The sequence below is a fragment of the Herpailurus yagouaroundi genome, unplaced genomic scaffold (genome assembly GCF_014898765.1).
Source record: "Herpailurus yagouaroundi ecotype Mexico unplaced genomic scaffold, PumYag 77, whole genome shotgun sequence".
Lineage (NCBI taxonomy): Eukaryota > Metazoa > Chordata > Mammalia > Carnivora > Felidae > Herpailurus > Herpailurus yagouaroundi.
Window position 1 is genome coordinate 68,562,733 of NW_024412388.1, and position 6,650 is coordinate 68,569,382.

Here is a 6,650-nt window from a genome sequence, read left to right on the forward strand (position 1 = left end):
TTGCGGGATTACTTGGTTTTTAGGAATACCACTCTAAACTCTAGTCACTCAGCTGTTTCTAAATTTAGAATGTGTAAATAGTAATCTCTACCTTGCTTACCACGTAACTGTGCATTCTTATTAAATGAGACAAGATTAGAGCACTATTCAAATGTAAGAGGTGATTATTATGGTCTCTCTCCACCTCTATCTTCATTCCCATGTGACAAATTCAGCCAACTGGATGGCAGGGACATTACATTCCAGTTGTCTGACCTCACAAGGGCTATGCTTGGGGTTCGGTAGGTTAAAGACATAGCTTTCAGGTGTAGGTGTGAGGCACGATACTGCTGTGCTTGTGAGCATGCACTGTGAGACTTAGGGGCATGTAATACTCACAATGCACCTCAGTTTACTCCTTGATGAAATGGAGATGATGATAGAACCTCTCCATTAAGTTCCTGTGACTACTGAGTGCTTAGAAATAGTAGCCATAAACTATTATTATAATGGGTTCAAATTTTCGGTTTCAGCGATGTATTTGCAAAAATGTAATATTTATTTCCTTAAAAAATTAAAAGTAATATAGCTCTGTAGCCTTTATTCCAGCGACTGGCAAATTTCTTAGCAACTCAAGGTAATAGGCCCTCCAGGTTTAAAATGACTCCAGCTGAGGTTTTGACCCAATTAAGTTTTTTTACACCTGGTCCCTTTGCCTGTTTTCCTCCCTGGTACTACTTAGGGTCCAGGCATCAGGTCAGAGATATTTGGTTCACATGCCCACCTGCCATTCTCTATCCTTGCTGCTCCATGATCTCATATAACACGTTAATCCTGGCACTCACTGTGCACTGGGATCTGCTGGTGACATTCATGACCTTTGTGTCCTCTGGTCAAGAAGTTCAGATAGTGCGTCTTCTTTGTACTCACTTCTATTGATGGGCTAAATTATGCAATGGTAGCAACAACAAGAGCAAAAAAACCCAAATCACGATGACTTGTAACAGCAAAGATCCACTCTTCCTTGGACTACATATTCATTAAAGGTCAGTATTCATTCAAGATCAGTCTTTATTCCAGGACACAGACTGAAGAGCAACTCCTATCAAAGACTTGGCCAACCTCACAGTAGAAGGAAAAGATCATGGCACCAGGTAGTAGGTCATAAAGCTTCTGCTAGAAAGTGCATACATCACTACCAGTTACATCTCATTGACCAGAAGAAGTCACATGTCCAAGTGTGATTTTAATGGTGTGGGAAAGGATAAGATTTTACCAGGGAGAAGCAGCAATTTTTTTTTTAAATATTATAACCGGGGCGCCTGGGTGGCGCAGTCGGTTAAGCGTCCGACTTCAGCCAGGTCACGATCTCGCGGTCCGTGAGTTCGAGCCCCGCGTCAGGCTCTGGGCTGATGGCTCGGAGCCTGGAGCCTGTTTCCGATTCTGTGTCTCCCTCTCTCTCTGCCCCTCCCCCGTTCATGCTCTGTCTCTCTCTGTCCCAAAAATAAATAAACGTTGAAAAAAAAAATTTTAAATATTATAACCTACTGCAGTCTCTTTGGGCCCCCCAAGATATATTTCCTGGCATATTATATCTCTCTCAGGCAGCCACATGCATTTTTCACATGTGGGCAAGGTGAGGAGGACACTGGGGCTGCCCTCAGTTGTATCTGCATTGACACACTAGGGTAGAGTTCCTAGATGTGCAGAAAGATACACAGCCACCTGGTGGCAGACGTCCCTCTTCCAGTTCAGTATCTAATATAGTTCCAAAGGTAGTAACACTAAGAGTCCTCCTCCTAACATTTGCAGGGCCCAAGGCAAGAATATAAATGGAAGTTCCCATATTATATATGTAAATATGTCCAAGTCATGACATGCTATGAAGCTACTACATAAAATATGCTCTACCTTTCCAAATAAATCCTAAATAAGATTGAAAATGCCAGATCCTCATCAGAGCATGACAAAACAAAGAGAATCTGCCCAATCCCAGGACATGGGCCCACTTTGATGGACCTTTTCTTTTCACCCTCCTGCCCTCTGCATATTCCAGGCAGCCTTTCCATGCTTTATCCACATCCCCACATCTAGGGTTGCATTCACCAGCAACAGCTTGGTCTGTTTTCAGGAAGGCAGATTTGAGGAAAGACCCAGGCAGGCATTGAAAACAATGTCAGTAATATTTGGGCTGGAAATCCAGGGGCCGTGGAACCTATAGGATTGTCTAGAAGGGGGTATGTGGGCTATGGATGGGCACATACCTTTGGAGCTTAAGACCACTCACCTGTGGGGGTGGGGGTACCAGATGAAGGCCAAAATGAGGCTTTTTAAACATATGACATAGGAAAGAAGGACCCTCACCCATGGTCTAAGGGTGCTAAGTCCAAATAAAGTATAGAGTTTTAGAGCACATGGGCATCCATTACATAAATAACATTCATATATTTGTGTATATCAGTTATAAAACCTAGATCGACTTAAAAGATCATCTTTTAAGGTTATCTGTTCTCACTTTTATCCACGGGCAGGCTCTGATTCCAGTATCACCTTACCTAATTTCTGAGCGAAACTGACCCAGTCTGGGGTATTTTAAGCAACCTTATTCATTTTACAAAGTATGTATTCCTTTTGGAAAAGAATTCCCAGAAAGTTTCTTGTCAGTGTTTCCTTTAACACTTTTAAAATACAGCATTATTTACAAAAGTGTGCACTCTTTTAAGACTCTACATCTACTGTGTAAAGTAATATCTATTTGTCTTTGCAAATAACACAACACAAATTCTGACTTTTGTCTAAGAACATGGTACCAATTTATCAGCACAATAAATTGTCTGTGTGTGATAGATCACTAAAGACTCAACTGCCTTCCTTGGCTTGATCCCTGCTGTGTGAGAAGGAGATGCCTTTTGTACAGAGCTAGCCAAGATTCAAGGGCTGCACCTCTGGCCAAGACAAAGAGCTTTTACTCTGGGTGAAATTAAAGGAGACTCCAGCTGTGGCCTCACTAGTACTCAAACAAATGTCAAGTTCTCTGCTCCCAACCCTATCACCACATACCATTTGCTTAAATGAATAAGTGGCGTTTCTGGTGAGGCTGGAAAGTCTTTAGAAAAATGCAGAGTGGAAGCGCTTTATAAATATGAGTTACAGCATTTGAATTAGAATTCTGCTTGGTATAATTTTTTTTCAGCTTGTCACTCACTGCAAAGGCAGTTTTTTTTTTTTTAAAGCTGTCAATTTGTTTTATCTTATATGTATTTAATTTTTTGATTCTCAAACAGGGAAAACATGAAACAGAAAATCTCACATGTAACCAAGCTGAAACAAGAAAGACAATTACTTTTCCCTAATGAAATGTTCTATTTCCTTGGTTTGCTGTTTCATTAATTTCCCAACTTCATTTTATGCTGATCTAGATTTTAGTAGTTTTCCCCAAACACAACTTGAGCAAAAGATGTTTGGATTAATTCAAAAAATTATTGTGTGTCTATGGTGTGAGACGCTCTTTCTTATGAGCTGGGTAATAGTAAATGGCAATCCAGATTTCTCCTGTGACAGGACTTTGACTTTAGAGCTGGGGTGAGGACAGATTAAGACAGACTAACTAATAAAAGTTAAATATAATGATAGTTATGATGAAGAAAATGAAAAGATTTATGCAACAGGGAATGACTAGGTGGCATATAACATGCAGAGAGCCCCCTCTGAAGAGATAAGATTTGAGCTAAGAACTTACTGATGAAAAAGATGAAGCAATACATGTGAATTTGGGAGGGACACTCTGCTACCAGAGTGAATGACAAGGACAACAGCCCAAGAAAGGGACCAGTTTGATGTGTTCTGGGATTGGAAAGAAAGTTGTTGTAATGGGAGCATAATGAATAAAGGTAAGAGTGATAAGAAATGAGGAAGGACAATATCTGGGGGTGAAATTAATCACCATATTCTAGTATTATAAGGTAAGTTCCATTGTGTTTTTAGTTGGAAGCCACTGGAGAATTTTCAGCTGAAGAGTAATGTGATATAATATATACTTGTAAGAGATTGTTTTGGTTGCTGAGTGTAGACTGTATTTTGGGCCAGGGTGATAGAGTAGGAGAGAGTGAAAGCAGGGAATCATTTAGAACAGCACAATAGCTTGTAGCCTGGATCCCTTTCTAGATCTCTTGGGTCTTTCCATTAAAAAAAAAAAAGACATCGTCCAAACTCTATGTTCATTCACTTTTCTTCTTGGCCTTTGACTTGAATCCATAATTTGTGGGCCCCTTATTTCTTGGTCTCTTTTTCTCTTTGCCTAAGATATGTCATGAAGTCACTTTTGTTTCCTACATTCAGGCTCCTCCTCTGACTCTCTGTGCAGAGGAATGGACAGAATTCTCTTTCCAGTAAAGCCACCAGAACATGTAATTGCACTCAGAGTTCAGAGTTGCCATCCTGATGTCCAAATGATGACAGTATTGAAATAAGCTGCCCACTATTTCCCAGAAATTGCTAAATATTCGTAAGCATATCTATGATCCAGTAGTCTTAGATAATAGGTAGATCTACTTCATTTTTGCCTCTTGTTAGCTTAGCCATCTTAAATTCTTAAACTACAGTTGATGAGAAAACCCACTTCATGAACATGGAAATTCCTTAAGCTCTGAAAAAGCCAAAAATCCAAAAATTTCTTTTGATTCCCTCCCATACCCCAAGTTATTGGCTGCTGGGAGCTGAGTAACATTAAGAGGATTAGAAACATGCATGGTCTTCTGTTTAGTTTTCTGTCCTTACCATATATGTCAATCTAATTTCTGGAACATCACTTTTGTTGTCAGCTTTTAATCTTTCTGAGGTGGAAGACTTAGAGGTTTGGCTTCAGTTAGTAACTTCTCTGGTTATTAAATGTGCTCTAAATGCAGTGGCTCATCTTATATGTGTTCCTTAATGTCATTTCTGACTGGGTGTTTTAGTTTCCCACTTTGGCCGAGCCATGTTGAGGGTTAACTCTCATAGAACTATTTATGAAGAAAAGTCTCTGGATTTAGTAAACAGAAGGAGTTATTTCTCATTGCTGGGAGGCGTTGGGTGATTTTCATAATTCCTTTCTTCCAAATCCTTATCATTGTGATTTGTGTTTTCAAGGGATGGGGGTTCACAACAGAAATGATGTCGTGGTGGTTTGGATCGAAAGAGTCATAAATAGAAAGAATATTGCCATGTTTTCTAACAGATGCTCTCTCTGGCTCAGAGCTTGAATCTATCAAATTATTGAAAGGAGCATTCGTAACATCATGTCTCAGGGAAGAATAGAAAAAAAAAAAAAAAAGAAAAGAAAAAGAAAATCTTCAGGCTATCTTTCTGAACTATTTTGTGTCTTTAGAATTAAATAATACATTTGAATGGGCCAATGCCAATAATGGTAAAATTTAAAAGATGTGTTGAGATTTGCTTGGGCCACTGTCATATTAGTCTTCTTCCTTTCTTGAGACAACTACTTTATTCTTGAGATTGAGTCCAGATCATCAAACACTCACTTTGTTTTAATTTTAGCTACAGGCAATTCAGTTCATGTCAGCCTATATGTAACAGATGTAAACTTTGCATGTTTTGTTTTGTTTTCATTGTTTGTTTTTTTCCTTCTTAGTCTCATGGATTACCTTCATACCAGTCTACTCTTTCAGTTTTAAAGGGGGACAGGCTGATCATGACTCCCAGTCATCCCCTGAAGTAGGTGGGTCACCTTAGGGGAAAACTTTACCTGCTCAAAAATTCATCTCACATTACCAGTGAAGATTTGGGCACCTCCCCCATCATTATTTTCCTTACTCATAAGTTTAAAGCATTAAACTTTTTCAGGGTCTACTACTCAACAGCCCACATCATTTTGTTCATACCTGTTTCTTGACCAAATCTTAGTTCTAGTAAAACCTGTGGCTTCTGTGGCTTAAGATGTAGAATTTAATGCAAATACAGTCATGGGGTAACTGTGAATTATATTATGTATGAATGAAAGAGTTCTCCGTTTTCCAAACTAATTAATGCAGTGGAAAATCTTGGATGCTGTCTGTGGACATGGGATCAATTTGCTTCTATCGATCATTACTTCTACTTCAGTCTATGTCTTACTACAAATGACCTTTGAGAAAGAAAATCAGTGTCTGTAATTTATCAAATGTAAGTTCTTTTAAAACAATGAGCCAGGGGGCGCCTGGGTGGCGCAGTCGGTTAAGCATCCGACTTCAGCGAGGTCACGATCTCGCGGTCCCTGAGTTCGGGCCCCGCGTCAGGCTCTGGGCTGATGGCTCAGAGCCTGGAGCCTGTTTCCGATTCTGTGTCTCCCTCTCTCTCTGCTCCTCCCCCGTTCATGCTCTGTCTCTCTCTGTCCCAAAAATAAATAAACGTTGAAAAAAAAAACCAAAACGAGCCAGTATAGCTAAAATTGTGGTGTGTTAATAAATGGCTCTAAAATCTCAGTGTCTTCAAATAATAAAAGCTTCTTTCTTGCTCATGCTACATGGTCATTGGAAGCAGGCAAGAGATACCTTGCTCATTACACTCAATACGGAAACAGGCTAAGTGAGAAGCCACCATTTCTGGCATTGCCAATTTCTGAGCCAAAGTAAAAAGAACTCTGCCAGGGAGCAATTAAGATGTGCTAGCCCAGAAATGACACATTTACTACTGAT

At 39.7% G+C, this 6,650-nt stretch overlaps 1 non-coding gene across 1 annotated transcript; it reads right to left on the minus strand.

Moving 5' to 3' along the window:
* Positions 1-5,658: 5,658 nt before the first annotated feature.
* On the minus strand, positions 5,659-5,807 carry LOC121027946 (U12 minor spliceosomal RNA). The gene has a single exon (XR_005789015.1). It is a non-coding gene; the product is annotated as a U12 minor spliceosomal RNA (small nuclear RNA).
* Positions 5,808-6,650: the final 843 nt, after the last annotated feature.